This window comes from Aythya ferina (genome assembly GCF_964211825.1).
Source record: "Aythya ferina genome assembly, chromosome: 7".
NCBI classification, from domain to species: domain Eukaryota; kingdom Metazoa; phylum Chordata; class Aves; order Anseriformes; family Anatidae; genus Aythya; species Aythya ferina.
This window is the reverse complement of record NC_140302.1, coordinates 12,730,311-12,755,275: the sequence shown is the minus strand read 5'-3', so window position 1 is coordinate 12,755,275 and position 24,965 is coordinate 12,730,311. Positions and strand designations below refer to the sequence as shown.

The window sequence follows — 24,965 nt, the reverse complement described above, 5'->3', positions numbered from 1 at the left end:
TTTATTATTTTTTTAGTTTTTAAGTACATTGTTGCCTTCTGACTGGGATGCAGCCCTGTGATTTATAACTGCTTCAACTGACTCAGCCTACTGTGAAATACTAGGAAAAATCCACAGCGCCACTGATCCATGTATTCTGTGCATTTCAGCTATGTAATTGTAAGCCTTCTAAAGAGTTTTTTTGAATCCTTTGAATCAACAGTAAAATATATACATATCCAGGGAACTAATTCTTGGTCAAATAACCTACTCTAGATAAACATTATAAGGAACTACCCTGCTGTGTTCAGCAGTGCAGCTAAACTCTGATGAATAAAGATTGGTCCCCAAGATAAACCTTTAAATCTTTGGTCATAGAAAATTTGCATTGCTAAAGGGTTATATTATGACTCAGTTGGCAATAACTGGTATTACAGCTCCTTGAAGAGAGTTTCCGTACTCCTTATGTTTTTTTTCTCTAAACAACTTTTTTAGCTCTCTCCTCTGCACATCTCTTATAATGAAATTGCAGTAGAACATGATGATGTCCCCCCTGTATTGTACAGTGGACGTGATACTGGAACATCCAAATTGGGAATTTGATCTCTGTTCCTCCGCAGCCTTTCCTCCTTTTCCTCTAGGTGATCTGTTACTTTATTACAGGTGTTTTTATTTTGTTCATGTTTTGCAAAAGAGGGGCAAGGAGAGAGAGAAGCATGAATTACACCCAAAAGCTATGCCACTTGACATAGGTGCAGATGAGCATTGTGCCACTTATGCTGAGCAAAGACTCCCAAACATACATATCCATCTCTTGTTGACCATAGAAATTGGTGTTCCTTGGTGTGCAGGTCTGTTGGACTATCATAACTTCAGACTGGACTTCGGACTTTTTAAAAATAAACTTCTTGAGTGGGAAGTGTTTTGGTATGGATAGCAGGCAAAGAGTAGTACTGTGTATATGTGGTGGTGGTGATTTGTTTCTGGGCTAAGCAGTAACTGGCAAAATTGGGATTTGTAAGGATTCTGATCAGCAATGTGCCTAGACATTGATGACATGCATTAAACAGAAAACACTACCTCCTATTTCCAGGTAAACAGGATTTCTTTGGTAATCTTTTAGCTTCTCACCTTAATCAGCAAGGGGTGGCCCAAATGAGTGTCCTCCCTTTTGCCCCTGTAGGACCGAACGATGCCCTGACCCCCATCCTCTGGTCAGGCAGAGCATCGCACTGGCCCTGCAGAGAACAGGCTGCCCAGGGTCTGAGGGCAGATGTGCCTGCAGGCAATGGGGTCTGTATGGCTTCGGGAGCGGCACAAAACACAGACAAAGAGTTTAGTCTCCCACCTTAGCATTTAGAAGGTGCTTACCCAGCATGGACCCACTGATCCCAGTAGTACATGTCTTTAGTGAATTTTCTTAATAGTTATCGCTGCCTGAGATAACCTTCCCTGTGATGTAATTTGACATACTGCTGTCATTGGGGCTTAAACATAGTAATCTTTAAAAATGATTGGGAATTTGCCCTAGAGAAAAAACTGTTATGATTAATTTCTACAAATGATAAACCACTCCTTCTTCAAAATACTGTATGCTATGAAGTGTGATTTAATCCATTTAACTACAGAGCCTGATGCTTCTGACAACTGTGACTCAAATGTCATCACAGAAAGTGATATTTCAAGTGGCAGGGTGGGATTAGAAACCTGCTGAAGATTTGTCAAAGGAGAAGTAAGTACATAATTTTTAGATAAGTGATTTGTCTACTCTAAACCACTTCCGCTGGAAAGACAGGCAGCTTAAAAGAGAAACCTAAACTGTTAGGCTAGAAAGTGCATTTAATTGCAGGGGGGGGGGGGAACAATCCTTTTACTTATGATGACAGTTAGAGAGGAAAAAAACGAGAGAAAAAACGTATATATATATATATAATACAATGGGGAATGTAAGTTTTCTATAGATTTTTTTTTTCCCTCAGAAAATAAGATTTCACCGAGTCTCGTATGAGAAAGGAGTCAGTCTTGATATTGAGGACCTCACAGTTGCCTGTACACTGTTTTTGTTGTTGCTTTTTGTGTTTCTTGAGATATGAAATAACACCAGAACAACTGTGAGAAAATTTTGTAAATGCAGTAAAACCTGAAACAAACACAAAAATATATGCTCTGTTTATCTAGAATTTGCGCAGTTGCAGTCAATTATAAATTCCATTTGCAACCACAAAGGCTGAACTCAGAGCAGCTACCCTGCTGTAGGGAGTTTGGTCTCTCTTTGCATTACAACATATACCTCTTAATGCTTTGCCAGTCCCAAATAACATCCTCTAAAACTTACGCTATTTATCCATTCTGCCCACCTAGCTGTGTAATTTATGTCTCCCTAAAGCATCTGTCCACTCTGAAAGGCCACAGAAACAGTTTCCTAGGGTTCTCTACTTTTCTTGTGTGACTGAGTCTCAAATCTGATGCACTGGGATTGAGGTGCCATTCTGTTTCAGGGTTGGTTCTGCCGGGCCTGTGGGCCTGCCGTGGTCCCTGAGGATCTGGCTCAAGTCTTTGTCATGTCATAGGGACTATCCACCATGGATAAAGGTGCTCCGGGCCTAACGCCATGTTGGTGACACCTGTAGCGGCCATGTTGTGTCAGAACTCTTCCTTCAGCCCCACTGTGCAGCTCAGAGGTTGCAGAAATACCGCCACGAGCCTGGTTCGCCATGCTGCTCATTGCGGTAGCCAAGGGGAGAAAGCCATAGCCCTGCCTGAAATTGGGAGAAAAGCGCACATACCTCTTGCTTGTTTGAAGTGGATTTGCTGAAGGAAAAAAACAAACAAAACAAAAAAAAAAAAAACACCACACCATGAAATCTGACAATGCTCTTTTGTGGAATCACTTTTCTGAGAAGAAGTGTTCTTTGATATCTGTGATAGTTTGCTGTTCCGATCTGTCATGTTGCAGACTCTGTCTGCTAAGGTGTTTATAAAGCAGAGTTAAGTGATTGTAAACATGGCAGGGAAAGCTGAGGCCATTTCTTAGCTGGAAGGAATTTTGCTGGATTGCTGGTATTTCTGTTCTTTTCCCCGTAGGCCCTCCTTTCTCGTTGCTTGGGCTGTGTTCGCTCCCTTGCTGGGCCATACAGGCCGGCCACCCCTGAGGAGCCGAGGTCCCATGAGGAAGCGGCTCCACGCTGCAGGGGCTGGCAGGAAAAGGCTGGCTCTGGGCTGCAACTGCCTGTCCTCCTCCCAGGAGGAGACAGCTGTGTCACGTTGGCTTCCTGTTCCTTTTTGTGTTTGGTGGGGGAGGTTTTCTCTTTGGTACCGTCAAAGGCCTTGCACCAAAGGTTTTATTGAAAAAGGCTACACTGCAGCACAAGCTGAAACGTGGAACTTATTTAAAACTTGTGTGTAACCCATGGAGGTGCATGGGAAAGGTGCTTGGTGGTGGGATGAAGGAGCATCAGGCAGCGCTTAAGGTCTGGGCACCAAACTTAAACAAAAACACGCCAAAAAACAAAGTAACAAAGCAAACAAACCAATGCTGTCCAGTATCCTGGTAACTCCCACCAGCAAACCACAGCTCTGTGCTGCCTGCTTCAGTTTTCCTGTCTGCAGGCGAGGGAGGACGCTTGCTGTTCTGCCAGGCAAGAGCAAGGCGGTAAGTGGCCAGCTACCACCTAGGTGGTTAGCACTGTTGCAGCCTGCAGTGCCATCAGCAATAAACACAAACCTGCTGCTTCACTGACAGGCTCAGCATGTCCAAGTAGACCCGTGTGTGGCCAGGTACAGACAGCCCCATGCAGGTACCAGCCTGGCCCAGGTACAGGTCAGCCCAGGTACAGCCCCACACAGGTTTCCTGGCCCCGAGTACAACTGTGCTGGGTGCCGCCAGCGCTGCTCCACTGCAGCAGCCGCTCTGGACGCTAATTAGCGTGCCTAGTTTGATGGATTTAGTCAACAGCATTCAGCAAACAGGGGAGGGGGGAAACAAGTGTGTAAGATTTTCTGAATCTAAAGACTTTTCAGCCTCAGTGCCCTTAATGGTTTGTTATGCGGACTTGGACAAGTGTTGCTTCCAATTAATTGATCAAGGGGATTTATTTTAGTATTTTGGCTGGGTGCCAGAGAGGGAGGCTTTGTCCTGGTGGTTTAAGCACCACCCCTCCTTGCAAGTTTGAAATGTGAGCTGCCTGCTGTTTTTTTTTTTTTTCCTCCTCTCTGTTTCTCTCTCTCTCCCTTCCTTCTGGCAAAGTGGCAGTGGCTGCGTGTGTGCGCGCGTGTGTGTGTACGCGTGTGCGTGCGTGTGTATGAGTATGAGAGGAGGAGGGAGAGGTGTAATGGGAAAGCAAGAGATGGAGCACTAGAGGCAGAAAAGAAAACCATCAATATCAGTAACATGCAGCTGAGGTGAGATTTTCTGAGTGTTTGATTTTCTTAAAACCCTTTCAGAAGATTTAAAGCAGCCTTTTTCCATGCCGTCTGCTGAAGACGTACTCCTAAGCAATGTCATATGGATGCTTACATGTATATTGCTGTTTTAGGTCTGTTCGCGTATGTGTGAAGTTTTAAAGCTTAACCTGATTCTCTTTATTGTCTCTAGAGGGTTGTAGCTTGAGCACAAATAGCCTGTTGGCAAGTACGGTATGAGCCCATTAGCAAGACTCCATCTGTGATTGGTTTTGCCTGGAAACCGGGAGACAAGCAATGAATAATTGATGTGTGTTGTGCAGTAGCTGGACAGGCAAAGAGGAGAGAGAGGGAGAAACAGAGCAGGGTGCCCTCAGAGGGGGGAGAGAGAACAAGCTTGAAAATAGCTACTGGCTGCCTTGTGCTGAGATTAAGGCAACCCCGGCTGTCTTTGTTCTGCACTAGATGGTTTCTGCCTAGAAGTGCTTTCAGACATATGTGGCCTTTTTCTGCAGCAGAAGAGAGGCAGGAAAAAACAGAGGAGGGGGAGCAAAGGAAGACTAGTTTTTTTTTTTTGAATGAAAGCTAACTTGTGGGTAAGTTGCTTTCTTTGGGGGGAGGGAGGGTGTACGTGTGTGTACGTGTGTGTGTGTCAGCCTGAGTGTGTGTGTGTGCGTGCGTGTGGCAGCGGGCGGGTGCATTGTGGGTAAGGCAGTGCTGCATGTTGTCAGATGGAAACAGCAGCACCAGGGGATGAAAGGCAGCTCCAGCAGGAAACTGGGACAGATTTGCATACAGTTACTGCGCGCTGTGCTTGCCCCTTGCGAGATTTTGGGATGTGAGAGGGAAATTCACGTCTGGCTCATTTAACTGCTTTATGATGTTTTTAATTTAGAGGGTGGGATGTTTATTCTTCTATTAATTTTTGCGTGAGAATCTGGTTTATTTTACCTGCAATCATAAAACCAAAATGCAGCAGCAATCATCAGTGGCATTTTCTTCAACTTTAGCCTGCCTGGCACTGTCAAAATGTGACGTGCTGTTCTGCGAGCAGCAATGACAATCCTGCTGCCACCATTTCATTTTTGCTGTCTTTATAAAGACCATGTCATGCATAACTCACAAACAGCGTGCATCCGTGGCAAGTGGGTTCAAAGAAAATTCCCAAGAAGTGTGCATGTCAGTGGCAGTCTCAGGTGTTTGAGATGACAAGTTTTTTGCCCCTCGTATTTACTAATAATAACTGTCTTGTTCATTGCTTTGCTAGTGTAAAAGCGAAAGAGATCATATAATTTGCATATGGTTTAAGGAGTTTTCAGAAAGTTTAAAACTGGCGATGTCAGAGTGGAATTTGAGACCCCTACATGGTGCAGGGAGAGTTTTTGTTTGTTTGTTTTAGTTACTGATTTAAAGAAAGCAATAATTTTCACCTGAATGAGATGGTGCAGATTAATGTTCAGTAAAAAAATAAGCACAACAGATTTAGATAGCTTCAGTGTTTGCATCTCAGGTGTTTGAACCCAGCACACATCAGCAAAGTGGTTTGTTGGGGAAAGAGACTTGTTGTTTAGATAGCAGCTCTCCCATCAGTAAAATCGCAGCACAAAGTGCAATAGGCTTTGTCTAAAATACTGTCGGTATCTGATCCTGCGTCACTGAAGTCACTGTCAAAAGCAGCGCTGACTTCACTCATGCAAACTACTTGACTCTGAGTTCAGGTGAGCCCTTGCGAAGATCTGGCTGAAAATCCTGTAGTTATCTGTGGACTTTGGATCAAATAGATGCTCCATCTAGACAGAGCTGACTGGCTGAAATGACCAGTTTGAGCCCTCATTTCAGGCAACAATTTATCTTTGCTCCGAAAACTACAGAGACTGATGTTTGTTGTGCAGATCTGTTACTGTTTAAAGTTACTGTGCAGACAGTTGCTTTTAAGAAGTAGTGTCTCAGTAAGGTTATGCTAACCAGGCAGTTGGGCTGGAATGACCTGGGAGGCACAGGTAGCGTGGCCAAAACACCACCTGGAAATGTAAGTTCATAAAATTAAGACCCAATTAAAATTGCTGTAAGTAACCCATAATTTCCTTTAGTTTTTCCTTAAGTTAGAACTTTGTTGCAGTTATGTTGGTAAAGAAAGTAGTATCAGTGGCTAACTAAAATGCAGAAAAGTAGAAGCTCCTCTCAGTTGAGCAAAAGCATGTTTCCTCTGCATGACACTGATCAACTTAGCAGGATTTTGTTCCTCTTTTTGCTTACTACTGAAATCAAAATGGCAGTTAAACCAGAGTAGAACTTGAGAACAAAAGTTTGCTTTTATGTAAATTTACTTCAGAGCAACTCAATCCGTAATGCTTTGGTTGGATTTTAAGCCAGCAGAGGAGTGTTACCAGAGGCTCAGCTTTGAAATTTAGGATGAAAACTTTTATTAAAAAAAAAAAAAATTAACATGAAATTGATCCCACGCACACACCTTGCCCCTTTCTGGAGGACCTCTCAGAAACTCTCTGAGGAAACATGTCTGCAAATACAGTGACTTTTCACAAGCAAGGAAGCTGCCTGAATGGGCAACATCCAGTTTCATTGTAGCAATTGAAAACACTGATCATGAGGGAAGTTAAAAAGTTAGTCTTAAGTGTCTCACATAGTTTGCATTTGTGGTAGAATGATCATCATAAATGTCAAATCTGTGCTCTTGAGATCTGATGTCTTGGTGGTTCAGACAGAAATGTTGTGTTCCTACTTCAGAGAAACACATGTGCTCTTACTTGTGCTGCTTGTGCTGCAAGCGGCATTCACTCCTGGAAGCCTGGTGCTGGCTGCTGTGTCAGCACCCAAGAAAGGCAGTGCCTGTGTAACACACACATTGTTGGTTATTCACCAAAAACCGTGAGTGTTCAAATTGACAGTGAGAGAATAGTAGAGGATACTTTGGGCTCAATTAATAAACTAATTTGCTGTAGTAACGGGTACAGTTTTAATTACGGTGAGGTAGTTCAGAGAGAAGAGTCTAACAAAACAGGCTTTCTGTTGCCATAAAGGTTAACATAGCAATCAGACCAACAGCCACTGGATCCAACTCAACTTCCCCACCCCCCAAAAATCCCCAGCAATTACTAGACGTGTAGCTTGGCCAAGAGAATTGTGTTTTCCTGTGTCACAAGCCAAGCTGATGACACAGAAGTTCCCGTGCTAGCTTCAATTGTCACTGGGGCTGTGACATCTGTGACAACTGGGGCTGTGACAATGCAAGGCTGCTTGGCTGCAGGAGCCGTACGTTCTTGTAATCAGGACACCAGCAAAAGGGAGTTACTGACCAACAGCAACAAGAAGTCTTAGCAGAGTGCAACCAAGAGGAAACTGTCGCTCTATGGGATTTTACAGTTGTAATGTAGCTTTTCTCTCATGGCAGAAGAAGGCAGAACATTATATTTAACACCAAAATGGTAAGAGCTAACCAGGAAAAAATAAAAAGCAAAACAAACAAAATGAAACCTTACCATGTGGAACATTGCTAAATGAAGTGATGTTCCAGAGATCTTGCTGAAGAAGCTCTCTGGTTTTGTTCCTATCAACATAAGAGAGCCTGCCACAGGAAATAACTTCCTCAGGGCTTCTCTTGCAGAAAACTTGTTCTGTCCTTGGAGGAACAACCAGAGGAAGCCTCTGTAACAGACCCTTGTGAAAGTACCCGTGAGCAGCTGGACAGCAGGGCTTCCCCCGTGCTGCTCAGCCGTCAGTGACTGCAGGGTGGCGCGGAGGCACTGGAGCTGGGGCTGAGCAGTGCGAGGTGAGCCCCTGAGGAGCCACTCGGGGACCTCACAGGGTCCAGCCTGTGGTGCAGCACAGGTGTAACCTGGGGGTGTGAAAATAGTCTTGTAACAAACGTCCCCAGAGCCAGTCCTCTGAATTCCTAGAGTTTGCTCTGGTGATTTGCCTTGTGTTGCTTTTCCAGAATAAACCGGAAAGGGCTGTGAAAAAACACGAGCCGTGACGTCTGTTTTGCTGTAGTGTGGAGTTACTGATCATCAGTTTGCAGTGAGAGAAGCGAGCAGATCCTTACAGAAATAGTGAAAAGTTAACACATTGGAAAAAATACTTTATATTAATAACTTTTGTTTCTTCTAACATCAGGACAGGGACAGAAATTCCACCTGGTATACCTGCTTATAAAACTCTCGCAAAAGTATGTTTAGGTATGTAAAATACTAGCTCAGGAAGTAACTTGCAAGTGTTACTTGCATTTACCAAAAAGCTAGGCATCCAGCCCTCCCCTCCCATGGGTCCTCCTACACCCAAAATGTGAAGAAGCACCCTTATAGAAACAGGGGTGTTCCCCAACCCAGTGTCACATGGATAAAGTTTAGGGAGGTTTAGAGTATTGCTAACTTTGATAAAGGGTGCAGGTGAAAGGAGACCAGCTCTCCCACCTGCCTGCATTGCCACCCCTCTCCATAGGCTGGTGAGACATCAGCAGGTCAGCATCAGAGGAGTCTAGCGAAGGTGAGCCATAAGGCCTGAAAGGACAAATGAATGCCCCCAAACAGCTTCCTCACTATCAGAACAATTTGAAATGCCTGAATAAAAACTTTTAAATTGTAATGTAACAGGAGAGCTAGCCTTCAAAATAAAATGTGTGTTTCAATAATTATCAGAGCTACACAAATGCAGAATAAAGCAGAGCAGTAATAGCTTTTAAGGCATGGTGAAGAGTGCATATCCATTAATCATCAATGAGAAAGCAGCCAGCCAGTCTAGCACACACGTAGGCACTTGCAATGAGAATTCGGTGCAGAGACGAGAGAAGCCCAGAATGAATGCATACCAGTTTTTTCCCCCCATTTTTAATTGGAAGTTTACTTCAGAATTTTCTCTGTAAGATCAAGGCAAGGTATGGTTACAGAATGGGTGACACTGGGACAGTAATTACTAAAGCAGTGTGGAAGGCTGCCACTCAGCCTACCTGTAATAGATGTTAAACATTTCTCCAAGTTGTTGACCCTGGATCAATCTCAGATGACTTGTGTTCTCTGGAGTGTGTTACTGATCCTGGTTCTGAGCTTGCTGGGGCTCATTCTGTTGACAGTAATCCAGTCTGACCAGTGGCAGTTTGATCTATTGCAGAAAAAAAGTTAATTTTCTTCTCAGTTGTCTTTATTAATACCAATAAAACGTTCAGACACCCAGCTAAGCTCCTAATTCTTGTTGTTTATTGTAACTGAAGTACAGCTCTCATCAGTTTGATGAATAACCTTTTATGTTTGTATATCAACTTCTAATTCCTCTGCTTGTTAAGAGCTAACATTTTCTGTACCTCCTGAGCACCCCTTAAATCCCTTAAATTTCAGTAGGTAGGCAAGCTGCACTCATGTCTGTGTTGAAATCCTGGAAGCAGATGAAAAACCACAATTGTTGGTAAATGCGAGCTCGTTAGAATTATATTTGTTGTAATGTGCAGATGTGTTCCTTCTTTGCATGCTTGTTATTAAAACTATTTGTACTGGATTTTAAAAATAATTCTGACCTAACAGTTACAAATGAAGCTGGTAGAGGTTCAGTGGAAGCAGAAGTAGGACAGTCTGGAAGGCTTGTAAAATCACAACCTCACATACTCTTGGGTATCTTTTATTACTTGAGTCCAAAAAGGTAACCAAGACTGCTAATAGCAGATTGTGAGGTGGGTGTTTCCAGTACTCAATTAGTTCTGTTAACCAGCTTTACTGACTTCTTGTTTGCTTTAGTGGTTTAGTATGTTCAGCAGTTTATTAACAAGAAATTGCTTTATTTCTGCATTACTAAGTAGCAGGAAGATTAAAAAATTACTGTTTTACATTGACATTTGTTTATCTGTATTCTAGTCATACACCCCAGAAGGGTGCTAACAGTACCATTACTTTCACTCTTATGTACCAGCACCATCCAACTGTTTAAGAAAGTTGAGTTTTTCAAGCGTTGCCCTAACACCGAGGCTTTCAGAGGAGCCTGTCATGATTTACTTATTCATACAGATTGCAGTGGCTTATGTAGTCTTGATCCTGCTTGATCTGCCAGCAGTATTTGCTTCTATTGATCACAGGCTGTTATTTGACTGCCTTGAGCAGCTTGCAGGTCTCCCTGCTTCTGGTAACGGGGTCTGCTACTGATATTTCTCAACATTCTCATTTTGTTGCTGACAATAGATTTAACTCCAGCCTTGCTGCTCGGACAGATGTGCCACAGGGTTGTGTCATATCCTTTGTGTTTTTTGGCTGAGTTTGGTGATACTTTAGTGAACTTGGGAACTGTAGCTGGGGTTCCATCCAAATTTGGCTGGTAGCTCCAAGTCGTAATGCACATTTGGCAGTGTGCCAAGCTGTCATGTGTGGCTCTAAGTGTGTAAAAGTTCCTACCATCCTAGGTGTAATAACATGGCATATTTTTGGAACCAAGAAATGGTCACGTTCAATCTTCCTTCATGTTCCTGCTTACCTTTTCATTCATGTGCATTCTTACTGCCTTTCCAGCAATGGGGCAAATGACAGGTTAGTCTGGAGGAAACTTCTCAACCATGTTGTCTTCCTGAAGGTAGACAGGCATTGTGAAATTTTCCTATTGCAGTCAGCTTTCTAAGTGGCTATAAATTTTTTCTGAATATTTGTCAGGGTGGAAATACTGTAGTTTCTTAAATGGCTGATTTATCTGGAAGGTCTTTTAAGTGACTATCCAAAGTAACTTGTGTCTGTCAAGAAATACACATCATTAGAGAAGAGTTGATTTGGAATCAGGGTAAAACCAGAAACGTCATATAAGCTTTTATATGGCCTTAGTCCATTAGATAGTAGAGATCTTAATCATTTTACTAACTGACTTTATTTATGGCTCCTGTATATACCTTTAAGCTCTTTGAAAAATGGAAGTATAGATGGCCCTCATGCATTTGTGTTCCTGGTCCTACTATGAGGGTAACCTTCTTTTGAACATGCAATTAAGCTTCTGTCTGTCATTATTTGTGGCTCCTTGTGTCATTTTCACAGAGAAGGGGCCCTGCAGATGGTGTTTGAGCAGAGAGGTGAGATAGCCAGTGAGTGGCTTTCTAAAGAAATATTTGAAGAATTATAGGGACTTGTAAGGAATAAGTATAATAAACCATGACTGACTGTTTTCACCCTTCCATATAGACACTTCTAAATTTAGCAAGACTGGAATGTTGTCTTTATGGATTGCCAGATACTCAGGAAACTACTGCTTTGTTTCTTCATCTGTAAAAAATACCAGGGGGAGATCTATTCTTTCATCAAGAGAGTTTTGGACTTGGAGAGGTAGTTGATCATTATTACGTAATAACCCAAAATCTTGATTATGCGTTTTGCAGTAAGCAGAACAGAAGATGCCTTTGTAATTTTTGCTAGGAGTTGATTATAAGAAATGATGAAAAAAAATAAAAACGTGAATTTTTCAAGTCCCATCTTAACTGCTGACTTAAAATGGTTCACTTGAAGCACTCACAAATCGTGTTGCAAAGGCAGAGATGTCCTTCGTGTTAAACGACTGTAATCTAGAATGTTAGAGAGAGCTAAATGATTTATTGATGTCTTTTTCTGCGGCATTTACCTGCACCTGTAGCCAGCCCATTCCATTTATTTTGGCTCACTGACAAATTAGCAAGCTATTTGTGTGTCAGACTTGGTCAGTAGTCAGCTCCCTCCCCCCTTACATACTGAACAGCTTTTAATTTAATTGTTTGCAGTGGTGGCAGTTTATTATCCCGATAGATGTCACTCAGAGGAGATCTTTTTCATTTTGCTTCAAAAACAAACAAATAAAAATGATGATTTATGAGTGAATATCCTCATAGTGCCATATAGAAGCGTATGCTGAAGAGCTTCAAGCCTTTTCCGTATACACAGGCAATGTCTTCCATAACAGACATCCATGTGAAACCTTCCTTTCTGTTGACCAACGTGGAATGTGAAATATTAGTTTCAGATTTTATATTTAATGACTACAAGGTTAACTGCTGCATAAACGTGGTGCATGAATGCTCTCAGCGTCACTGAAGTGTGTACTGCCACCTGCAGCGGTTATGCAGTTATTCTTGGAAAAGTTTTGTAGGAGATTTAGGAGCAAATTACTGTCTTGCTGAATTGTCTTTAACTGTTGGCTCACACTGTCATCACTGTGAGGGTCCGAGTGCTGCTTTTCCAAGTCAAAATGACATCCTGCGACATGGAGGCTGCTGCATGCTCTGCTGCTGCTGGGGTGTGCCTGGGGAGTCCCCGCCTCCCTGCGCCTCTGTGAGGAGTTGAACCACAGGTGTGGGGCTGCTCAGCTGAGCAGGGCTAGGACATCTATGCAGTGGGTATGTTTTCTTAACCTGCCCATGTTAGTTAATCCAGTCTTACTCTTTATATAAATCATGAGTAACATGACTTTGGTCAAGCAGAAAGGATTTTCACGTACTATGAACATGCCCAGTGCCAGCCACCCCGGACGCCTGGTTCTTCGAGGATCCCCCATGAGCACAGTTGGTGAAAGACCCAACTATTTTTTTCTCCTCTCAAACGGCTCCATGTTTGCTAGTTAACACTGTTGGCACTGTACAGCTTGAAATGTTTTATGGTCTTACATCTACTTAACCTTTAATGTTCTCTGTCAACATCTATCGTGACCTGGTGGCCTATAGTTAGTAAAATGTGCCCTTGCAGGCTGCCAGATACTGTAATGGAATTAGGCCTTGAAAATTATCAGACCTGTCAAGGGGGCTTATAATCCTCGAAGAGCTTTAAGTGCTTTCTTACCTTTGCTTGAACAAGCATTTGACCCAGCTGAAGTGTTTTTTCCTGCTTGTTTTGCTTTTACTTCCTAGTAGCACTTCAAAAACTGCAAAAAAATAATTGGTTTCCTTGGCATGTGTATGTGAGGGAAAATGTGGCGTCTCAGTTGTCTTTTTTGGCTTCTTCTTTGTCTCTTGCACCTGTAGAGCACCCGTTAAGCTGTGCAGATACTTCAGTGGGAACGTGTTCCTTTAAGTAAGCAGTCATGGCACTTCATTATATGCATTTGTCAGTCAGCAGGCGCCACACGATGACATGAGCTAGGAGGGAATGTCAGCCCTGCTTTGCGAGGGGTTTGGAGTCAATTTAGCGCACACAGAAGGTGCTGGGCTGACAGCCTTTCAGCCCACTGTCGGCTGCTCGTCTGCAGAGTGAGTGCTGTGAGGATGGTAACACTGCACGGTCACCTGCATTTACCGCTCCTCTTCTTTGTCCTGGGCAGTGGGTACTACTAGAGGTGCAGGACACTTTACCTTTTGCTCATCAGTTTTTGATTGCTAAAAGTGGTCGTAGTACCTTGGTGGTCTCCCTGTGATTGTAACGCCATCAGAGACTCTGTAATGTTTCTGAACTGTCAGAATTTACATGTGTCAGAGCCAGGAGAAATGGAAACGTGCAGTAGAAGGAGCAATTCAGCTGACTTTGTACACAACCAGTAGCTCAGTTTGGCAGCTCACCTTATCTGAGCCTGCATCCTGAGTCCCTCTTCAGAGCAGTCTCCGGCCTTTGTGAGGTTGCGGTGTCTGAGCTATTTGCTTCAAATTATTGCAAGGTGTTAGTCCGACTTGATTTAGTTAAAAGTCAATTTGACTTTTGCCTCTGAAGCAGTGGCCAGTGACTCAGTTTCTTACCACTATCAGGGTAACTTTAGGTAAGGGAAGAGAAGAAAGCTAACAAAATGTTGCTGTTTGGAAATATCTTGTTTGAGACCTTATACATACCTGATAGAGGGAAATGCAGCATTTCATTTGCAAGGAAAAGACCTATTGCAGAGATTGTGCAGATAAGAGAATAATGAAGATGTAAACAATCAGGGAAGGTAAGAATGCAAAACAAGATGTGGTTTCTGATATTAAACTATGTATATATATTAGTCTCTTTTTTAATAAATAAATAAAGTAACCTCCCCTCCTCCTAAAGAGTTTAGATTATTTGAGGTAACAGTAATTGGGATGGATGCTGGAACAAATTGCCTTCCATGTTCTAAGCAAGGAAAACAAATGGGGAAACAACTATCCTCCAGGAAGAGTAAACACCTGTTTAATTTTTGAGAGCATCCAAGAGCAGTTACGCTCAGTATGAAATCCTGAGCTGGAATGCTCCAAAATCTTGACCCTGTAGAAGCTGTAAGTGTGCTTCCCTTTTCTTTGGCATACAAATCCCAAGAATCTCCCAGGGCCCCCATGGCAAGAAGCAGGAAGAGATAGAGATAAAAGAATGAAATCAGTCATCAGGCAACCGTGGAGATTGTCGCAAGATGGGCTGTCCCCTGTGATCCAGGAGCTTGAGTATATTTACGGGTATATTTTTACTTCATGACAGCCTAGTGAATGATCTCATCAGCTGTTGCTAGCAGATGCAAAAATGATGAGCTTGTGGTAGCAAGCCAGACATTACACTGTTTTCTGTGCTTGTCTTGGGATACGAGTGACAGACATGTCATCGACAGTTTTCTTTCTGAATAAAATTGTCCGCAGCATTTTGGAAGGGTTCAGGGTGGATCAGGCTTAATTGCTTGGTTGAGAGAGAGGACTCCTCCCAAGCAGCAGCTGCCTGTTGGTGAAAATTTAAGATGCTTTTTGGCTCCTAGGAAACAGTGTTTTGAAGGTTATATAGCTGTCTTAAGAGGAAGTACCTGAACCATTGCCATTTCTACTTTCATGGCAAAGACATGAAAACAGCTTGGAAAAACAGGGGAACAACGAATGTCTCCTTACAGTACTCACTGTTGTTTATTGAGCTGTTTCACACAGACCTCAGATACCTACTTTTTAATACATTTTGATTTAACAGCAAGGAAAAAACAGCTTTTGCAGTCAGACAAGCAGCTTTCCACAGTGCCGGATTCATCAGATCTGATTCTCTGCTGAGTTCTTCTTAGTGTCAAGTCACATAAAGCTGATGCAGATCATTGGAAAATGGGACCTCTGTCAGTGCTTAGATTATTTCATCTTCAGTGTTGATTCCTGGTTGTAATAGTTTCTGTTAGCGGTATGTTTTACTCAGAGCTTTCTATTTCTCAATTATAAATGTCTCTCCTGTAGCTGGAGCACATATGTCCAACCCATATGAACGCTCAGACTTTGCCTGTATCATCCAAAATAATGGGAGACGGGTACTTTACTTGAAATACGCATTTGCTTTTCCAGCCATTTAATCAATTTAAGGGTGTACAAATTGCAAAAGGTGTCAGAGTGACCCAAAGCAGATTGAAATGAGAGAATTTATTTGAATAAGGCAAAGTCTGATCATAAAATAATACTGTATGTGAGTTAAAGACCCTCTGGTTTTAGTGGAGACCTAAATAGCCTAAGTATTTCCTCTGTTGCTCAATTCTCCCTACTTTCAACTCCGTTTAGCATACGATGGCACTTTTCCCTAACGTTGCCTCACTTCTTGCTTCTGTGCCTGCATTTGTGCAGTACCCTGACTGTCAAAATGTCTGTCTTACTGCAATATGAAAGTTAATGTCTTACTGTGAAAGTAATATTTATTATTCATTGTCTTTACGCTGAAATGTCTCTGTATTTGTTGATCTTCACAAAGCATGCCAAACAGTTGATAATTTTTCAAAAATCTCACTTGAAAAAGCTCTTGTTACCTTAAACCAAGGGCTAATTGTGGATCTCAGTCTTCTATCAGAGGAATCACCATAAGCCACCCTTCTAATTTATGCCATTTCAAGCTGTTGTACAGTTTCACTCATAGTATTTGGCAAAATTTTCAAAGCCGTCTTCAGAGGACTTTAGATTGTTAACAGACCAAGGCATTTCTGAAAATTTTTACCAGTTGTCACTATCTAAAACTAGAGTCTACAGTTGAGTTTTCCCATATGTATTTTCATTGTTTGCCTAATCTGTTTTGAGATCAGTTTTGCATGAATCAAGTACCCTAGGGGGAAGAATCTAAGTGCTTCTCTCCAGAAGCTTCTGCTGCAGATTTCATTGATGATTAAGATATTTCTGGCCTGTCCTTAACTCCCCTTCTTCTTCCTAATTACACTAGAGATTGAAGATTGTGTTACATACTGTATGAGTAGTTACATCTAGATATACCAGCATTGACTCAAGCAGCAAAATAATCTATAATCAGATTTCCTCCAGTGATGGCAATTTCTCCCTTAAAGGCTGTAAGGTAGAGCTACCTATCTGAGAGAGAAACAACACCTAAGCTGCGGCTTCAAAGTGCTGTTCAGTAAGACAGGACAAGAGAAAAAAGAGAGAAGGGAAGGAAAGATTACGAAACCAATCATTCTGTGGTAATTACGGATTTTCTAGCTTTTTAAATTGAAGTTAAACCATGGCTGCTATAAATTAGCAGTCAGACTGGTAACTTATGCTCCCCTCACACAGCCCGTTAACATTTCCCTGCAGAGCTGTGTATCCTTCCCTTTTCATAACGTGAGCTCTGAGACTTTACCTGCTCTCCACTGAACTTGAGTGTTATGCAGCGTGAAAGGCAGGCGCCTTCTGGAAGACAGTTTGTTACTTGCTTTCAGTGATCCCTCTAAAACCTGGAAGAAAGGCATTAAGCTACAAGGACAAGGAATTTTGCGCAGTGCGAACGAGATCACCTGAAGTGAGATACACACATAAAACTTGGGTGAGCATGGAAATGTTAAGGACTGTGATTATTTACAACTCTAAGTACAGGCGAAAGTGCTAGGGTAGGTATAGTTCTACAACAAAAATGTCCTTTTGCTGATACAGCTTGTTTCACTTGAGGAATTAGTATAAGCCATAAACTAGCAAAATCACTTTTCTTTGCTGATACAAACTGTATTTGCAATAGGCACATATATCAAACTTTTTGAGGGTGATTGTTCTGGCAGAATATGTATTGAAATGATCACAAGGTATAGAAAAGGTAAGAAACACCTTTTACTGCTTATATGAACTTCACAGCCTGTTCACTGAGCTCTGTTTTCTGGGTTAGTGCTCTGTTGCTATCTCATACTGTGTGTTCAAACACAGACTGTTCCTTTAGTCAGTGCAGGGAGTTTGAAAATGTACTGAGAGTTCAAGGTTAGCTGAGGTGTGTGTTCTAGCAAATTTGTTTCCAAAGACACTCTCGTGGGTATTTCTCAGCCTCTCTCTGGAAACTGCCCTGTTCCCCAAAGCATCATTTCTCTTTTTGTTATAGCATCCATGAATGCCAGTAAACAAACAGTCTACAAATTCTGCAGGGAGAAAAGGCTGGCATTTAAAGATTTGTGCACAAAAATGGTCCACGAGATTCTCCTTGGCATTGTAGAATTGCATAAATAAAGCTTTACTCCTCGAGAGTCATTTTTAGGATCAGTCCGATGCAGACTTTCACAAAATTTGGAGGTTTCAGTCCAGATGGACTTATCCCACCCTGTGTTTTCTTTTGAGTTTCAGATTCAAAGAACTACAAAGAAATTACGAACTCAACCTAAACGGGCTTGACTTTATTGACAGCAACATCTTTTATATTCTTCACTGAATTCTTAGTTGCCCCAAACTGTTGACCAAAAGGCATCCAAACACTTCTTGCTCTTTCAGCAACCTCAGCTGTATTTCCTTTGATAATTTCCTGACAAAGCAGTTTAGCCTGGTTTCAGTATAAAAATATTCAACTCTAGCCTAGCTCTGAGTAAAAACTGTTTTTTATATATTCCCAAGGATGCTTGGTGTTTTTTGCTCTTCCATGCAGCGACCTACCCTTCGGAAAGAAACTGGGACTTGCCAGAGCAAGGCATATTTGCAACTTGAGCAGCTTTTGTCTAAACCACATCTGTGAGCCTTTTGTAAATGAATTAAAATACAGTTATGCCTTTTACACCAAAATTGATGTGGTCCATTCTTCCAGCCAAATGGTCTTTAACTGTATTTGGAAGATCTGTTCGAAGATAAATGGTGCTGCTGGTCTCCTTTCTCCAGCGTTGGTTTGCCTCTCCAGAAATGTGATTCTTCATTTTTCTGCTTATCTTTTAAGTTTTGACAAATATCCAGTATTTGGATAAAATGACAGTAGCATGGGGCAGCTTCTCTCCATATACTCACAGTTTAAGCATAATAACTAGTTCTAGCATTTGGTAATCTCTTGCCTTAGAATATCATGTTTAGCCTTTTTAAGTGCCTCATTAATCCAGCAGTAACGTGCTACTGATGTTACAGTGAAGTGAATCCAAAATGACAAATCAGATGATAAAATAGTGATTGACAAACCTGCTGCCCAAGGTAGGGATAGAATTTATTGCAACCGGGAGCTGGTCTGCACAGCTGTTTGTCTTCCTACCTGGGGAAGCCTGTCCTGAGCTCAGCAGCAGAGCATCCCACAGTTCCCAAGCGTTCTGTGCTCTGTGTGCTTGCAGGCAGGAGCTGTGTCCTCTGCCAAGTTACTTGGGTTATTCTGCTGTAGGTATTTTCTCCTTCTGAAAATGAGTTGTATTCTCATCTGCATTCTGATTACTTGAAATATTAATTTAGAGTAAAAACAATCAAATCAGTAATTTGTGTTTAGTTTTTAATGCTTCCAGAATTCAGCTGTTTCATAGACAGAATTTTCTCATTTCTCTTGATGACTATGACAAGTTTCTGTGTCATTGATCAGAAACAGTGGAAGAACCTAAGCTCTGACCAGACCTTAAGGCTGCAGCCCTACAAAAAGCCTAGGGTGGGTGGAATGGGCTCAGGCCTGGGACCTGCTGTGCGCATGCTTTGACGCTACTGTTCCCAAGCAAACCGGGGTCATGGGTCCTGATCCCCACACACAGCTTCACTGCAATGACTGGCTTTCTCCCTGAGAAGATGTTTCTGCTCTCGGCAAAAGGACTGGGTGTGTCATCAGGAAAGAAAGAAATTGTGCAGTCTGTGCTGTGTAACCAGAGCTGTTAGTACTCCTAATTCAAAAAAAAAAAAAAAAAAAAAAAAAAGACAGCTGAATAAACAGTTGTAAGACCAAAAACGTGGCAGGATAGCTGAAGTCCATGGAGATAGGAGTATGGTCTCACTCTGGGGTGTCGGTGAGGAAGATCTCCCCTAGCTAAAGAAGGAATTAGGTGCGGGGAGGAGGAGCTGAAGTGTCTAATAGCAATATGCAATTTCAGATCCATGTTTTGCTTTGCAAGCTTATACTTGGCAAGAGCGTGCATGACTTTGATTGAAAGCTGAGCTGACAAAACCTTTGTAGAACTGAAATATGAAGTGAAAGGGAAATCTTGTCTGGAGTTTGAGAACAGTTTTTTAAGGTTTCTTTTCTGCTGGGGAAGGGGCTGGCCAGCGCTGTACTGGGTCTGTCTGCAGGCATGTGGGTGAGGTACCTGAGCAACTTCCCCGTGTACCAGCTGTCCCCATTAGGCTGCATTTGCTATCTCAGTATCTCCAGTGCCATATGCCTTTTTTCTTTAAATAACCAGGAATATAATGGGACAGATGTGAGCAGCAAAATAGTGTTAAGCAGAGGAATGATTCTGAAGAAGAATCAAGTGATTAACCTTGACACCAGTGGTCTGAGCCAGTTTGCGACAGAACTGAATTAGTACGTGCTGTGCGGTTCCTTTCGTTGTCCCTGTTAGTGGAACAGTATCTTTAATCAAATTACAATCTTAGTTTCTATCTGTTTTCTTATGAGTCATTAGTGTTTGTAATTCCATCCTTTTTGAACTTAGGAGCTTGGATATTGCTTACTAATACGCTTCAGAAGTGTTGCAGATGAGTTTTGTAGACAGCCTAGGCAGTCTCCTCAGCAGAGAGGCACATACAACTGTTTTTATTTTGTTTAATTTAATTTCACTGGTTCAGACTCACTGAGGTAAATACTTTTTTGAAATGCCTTAGAAAACAATAGTATTAAAAGCATCAAATATAAACATGAAGGAATTAGCATGAAATTACAGTGAAACAGCAGCTGGAAATGTAATCGTGTAGACAAGTATAGTATAGCAATAAATCCGAAAGCGGTTACAAGATTTATCGTTGACTTACACAGATTGTATTCAAAAAGCAATCAGCAGCGTGTCAGGATGCTGGCAGGGGCAGGACGTCCCCCTGCAGGGGCAGCAGTAGCTGGGGTAAAGTGCTCAGGGCAAAGTGCTGCGATGGCTCAGTTCTCAAGTCCAGGAGTTTATTTTTTTATTAGAAAAGAGCTGCTCTCAAAACAGTATCTACAATTATGAATCTGATCTTTTTCTGCCTTATCTATTAGTTCTGCCATCTGTAACTATGAAATATATGCTGCTCTAAAAGATGAATAGGATTTTATTCTCATTATTTGCTACCTGCATGTGATTTCTTTTATTTCTTCCCCAACCCTTGGTGTTAATGAGCATCAGCTCACAGTAGTTTCCTATTCTTGTAACGTGTTTTAGAACAGACAGTCTTAGGAGAATAAATGAGAAACCTTAAAAGCACCTTTTTACATTTGCTTATCAGAGTTTAATTCCCATGTTGATAACAAATCATAAGGTAAGGATTTACGATGCAAGCACAGCTCTGGACTACATTCTTCATGACTGGTTTTACCTTGATTGTGTTGCTGCTATTCGCGTATTTGCACTTCTTAAGGTATTCAGAGGAAACAGTGTATCATAACTAGGGCATCAGAAGGCAGTTTAGTGTATACCTTTAGTATCTGTTTCTGGGAAGGCAGAAAAACAGGTCTGCTGGTCTGAATCAAAGCGATTTTCAAAGAGCAATGCTGAGTAAGGCCACTGTGAGAAGGTAGGGAAATCCCAGAGGAGCTGGGAGAACTCCTACCAGCTTCCTTCCTCAATAACCCACTTGGCTTTCCAGGGTGAGGCACAAGGACGAGGTCTGCCCCTCACTATGGTCTGCTCGGTGAGCTGCAGTGCTTACAGGGCCCCGTCATGTCCTCGTTCCCTCTGTGGGAAACACATGGACCTGGCACTAGCAGGGGGAGCTGAAACCCTGTGCTGTCTGTGTGATGGAGAGGGTGTCAGCGTCCTTGGCCCTAGGAAAGCAGTTGGAATCCCACCTGGCACACAAAACCCCATCCTTCCTGTCATTGCTGCAGGTTTTGCCATTCTCCTGAGCGTGCTCAAGACTTTAGCAGAGTTGCTCATTTTCCTGTAATTGTTTCTCCTGTTCCCTGTAAATGAAAGAGAAACTGCATAAATCCTTCCTTCAATTCATGGCATTTTAGTTTTGGCATGATAGCTAATGACTCTTGATATGCATTTTATAATTCAACTTTTAGGTTTAAAATGCTGCCCCGGGTGTGAACTAAGTGTTTTATCAAGGAGACCTGCATGTACCTCTTGTCTTTTGGACATGCAATCTCTGTGCATCATCGTGTTTCCTTTTTCACATTCTATTAATTTTTTATAAGCTTCATCAGAACTGTAAAGCACAAGCTGTTTTCATGTAGATGGTTTTTATGGTGACTAAACATTAGAGAAAGGAAAACAAATAATTGTCCCAATATACACATTGCCTGGAATGAACAGATTGATTTAAAATGCACTGCTCCAGTGCATTGCATAGGCAGCAGTCTTTATGATTCAGTTCTTAATTTCTGGACTTTAGTGTGCTAATCCTGAGTTTTCAGCCTTTTTTTGTTTTGTTTTTAAACTAATCTTGTTACTTTTTAAAATAATGCAAGAAGTGTATACATGTTGTTTTCATTGCAGATGTAAACACGGAATGTCATAGAATAATTAGGTAAGAATAATGCTATGTCTTCTTTGACATTAGTATCCTGCATTTCAGAAATGACTTTTTTTTTTGCGGTTTTGATCTTAGATGACACATATTGCAGATGTGTGCAACTATTGCAATACTAGTAAGAACAACAACTAACATTTAATGTATATTTATGGCATTTATCTAATGTCAGTAAACGTGTACATATAAGTGCTTAATTTTATTTTGAATACCACTCGGCTCTTGGCTCCATAAATACTTTGTAGTGAGGATGTTGACCTTTTGAACTTTGTGGAAGAGAAAATGACAAGTGGTTTAAAAATAAATAAATCCTTTTTGTGTACTAGTAACACAGCTTTGAAACCTTTTCTATCAAGTGTATCTTTTCCAGGAAGCTTCATGTTTCTATATCCCTTTTTAAGGTGTCTTTCAATAATAGGGTTTTTCACTGTTAACTCATTCATATGTCTTGGTAGTTTTTCAGTCATTTTTCCTGATCTCTGAATCTTTTGACTATTTGGTTAGCTTTTTAAGGCAGAATAACCAAAACTGTATACTGCATTCCACTGAGCAGTGAGCCTTTTACTTAGGTAGCAATAATTAAAATACTATTGCCATTTCCTTCCCTGGTCCCATCTTTCAATTTTTTACCATATATTGATAGTTTTGTCTAGTTTTTTCCAGTACCATGCCCGTTCCTTGAAAAGGTTTACAGGTTTAGAACCCAGTCACGCTTTAAACTGGTACAAACGTTCATATTCATCAAAATAAAACGTCGTGTGGCATCCAGTCACCCATACACCTTGTTTCCTTCCCCCTCTTGTCTTTTTCTGATGCAGAAATGTGTCACCTGCGAGTTCTGTCATTTTGTTTTCAAGCTCTTTTCCAGAGATTAGGTGAAAGTATTAAACACTTATTTTTTGACATGACTTTGATCCCCTTTGCATGGCAATCATTTGCCATATTGAGAGCTGTTGATGTTGCTTGTTGGTGGTGGTGTTTCCTAGTAAGCAGTTTCAAGCTGGTGACAGCGCAGGTTGCCACAGGTCTGGTGGCTGCTTGGTTTCTTGGGAGCCTCCTGTAAGGGGCTTGGTCCCAGGCTCTTTGGGCGGCTGGGTGACATGAACTCGCCTCACATCTTCGCTGACATCTTCAGAGGACTGTACTTGTTTGTCTTTGCCACACAATGCTCCATTACACATTTCTGGGTATTAAATCAAGGTTAATAGTTTGGAAGCCCTTTCAACTGGGACTCCTCAGAAGTTTTGCTTTTAAAGAAAGCAATAGGATTCAGCAGCCAGCCAAATTCTGTGTGGATGAAGAAGGGCAGTGCGCCTTGTTCCTGTGGCTGGCTCTGTTGCCAGTGCAAAATGCAGGTAGCTTGTGTCCTCCGTGCTCCTGTACTAAAATGGAGTTGTGACATAGCCCTCTGCTCTCACGGCTCTTGAATGGTGCTGTAGCCATCCTTACTAACAAATATTAATCGGGACACCTTGCCTTGAACCCACTTCTTAAACGTCTTCTTCATAAGGCTTATGTTTCTTGTCAGCAATCAGAGCCCTGAAAGCAAAGCAAAGGCAGGGGCTTGGCTGACATTTGCGGGCTGGCTGCCGGTGCTCTGTGTTTATAAATACGGCACTGGGACTCTCGCTCCTGCAGATCAACAAGGTCAGTTTGAGAAAGCAGATAAAGGAGAAAGTAGTGTCTGCCTGCTGCTCACACCACGCTGCATAGATGGACTCTGTTCATCTTGCCTGTGTGGGACTTCATTTTATTTTTTTAGTTTTTTTAATTCATCATTCTCTACTCTAGTCATTTGCACAAAGGATGCTTTTAAATGAGTAATGAGTGCTTTCCTGTTTGGCAGTTAGTTAAACCGAACTTTGTGTCACAGCTCTTTACGATTCACTCATACAAGACCTAAAATATTCAAGACTGGTAGGGGGGCAGAAAGCTCTGTCTGGCTCATGCTGTTTCTAGGAAAAGGGAGTCTTGGGGGGAAAAAAACCCTGCAAAGACCTACAAATTATGCAGTGTTCTTTCTGTCCATGAATAGTTTCTCTTGTGAGTGAATGAGGCTGTATTTTTGGACTTGCAGACAAAGCAACTTGTGCTACAACTGGCTTTTCTCCAAAGCACACTTTCTGTGCTTATTTTATTTTAATGTATTTTATTTTATTTATTTTTTAATACTATGATAGCCTGAAACTGATTTAAGGTCCTGAGTGGATACGTGTCCAGTTGGTCATCTTCATGATGGTATTGCAGATCATCTTGCAGTGCAGCAGGGCTCTGCTGAGCCTGTCAAGCTGCATCTCTGGTTTAGCACTAATTTTGTTCCGTTTTCTCATCTCCCAAGAGCTGACTCATGCTTGCACAGAAAGTCCAAAACTGTTCCAGATTAAGATTTTGAATTGAATTCGGATTTCAGACTGTGGTTCTCTACCTGTTACGGTACCTTGTGAAGAATGCTGTACAATTGTACAGTTTCATTCTGAATTAAGATCCGTTACTGTAATATATATGCTCAGCACCTTTGGCCTTCTGTGACCGAATTAGAGAGGTCAGTTGGAAATATGTCCATTTTAACTTGTGGAGCCGAGTCAGCAGAGATCTGCTGTAAAGTACCAGCTTGCTTGGCTTCAGTTCCATTTTGTCCTATTGCCTATTCCAGTTATGAATCTGTGCCTTTGTGGTTTACCATACACAGCATGGGAGTAAAGCAATTTTGTTGCAGGTGTTGTGAAAGTTCATTATTTTCTGACTCTTAAAAAAGCACATGCAGTACAATCTATTAAAGTGACAAAATTGACTGGCCTTTACGGAACATTTCTGGTATAACTTTAAAAAAAAAAAAAATTCACCTGCAAGGTGTTCTAATAGCTATTAATTGCGTGTTTATCAGTTTCGGTAGGGTTTTATAAGCTTT

The 24,965-nt window shown here is 41.8% G+C and overlaps 1 protein-coding gene across 12 annotated transcripts in view; it reads left to right on the top strand.

The window, feature by feature from the left end:
* Nucleotides 1-24,965, top strand: part of ZMIZ1 (zinc finger MIZ-type containing 1) — a 352,041-nt gene that overhangs the window by 254,648 nt on the left and 72,428 nt on the right. Inside the window, exon 1 of one of the 12 annotated variants that reach the window (XM_084526371.1) lies at nt 4,222-4,380. The exons of the other annotated variants lie outside the window; for them this stretch is intronic. The gene's annotated coding sequence lies outside the window, so the exon portion shown is untranslated. Of the gene's footprint in view, nt 1-4,221; nt 4,381-24,965 lie in introns of those variants that run through there. 12 annotated transcript variants of the gene reach the window in all.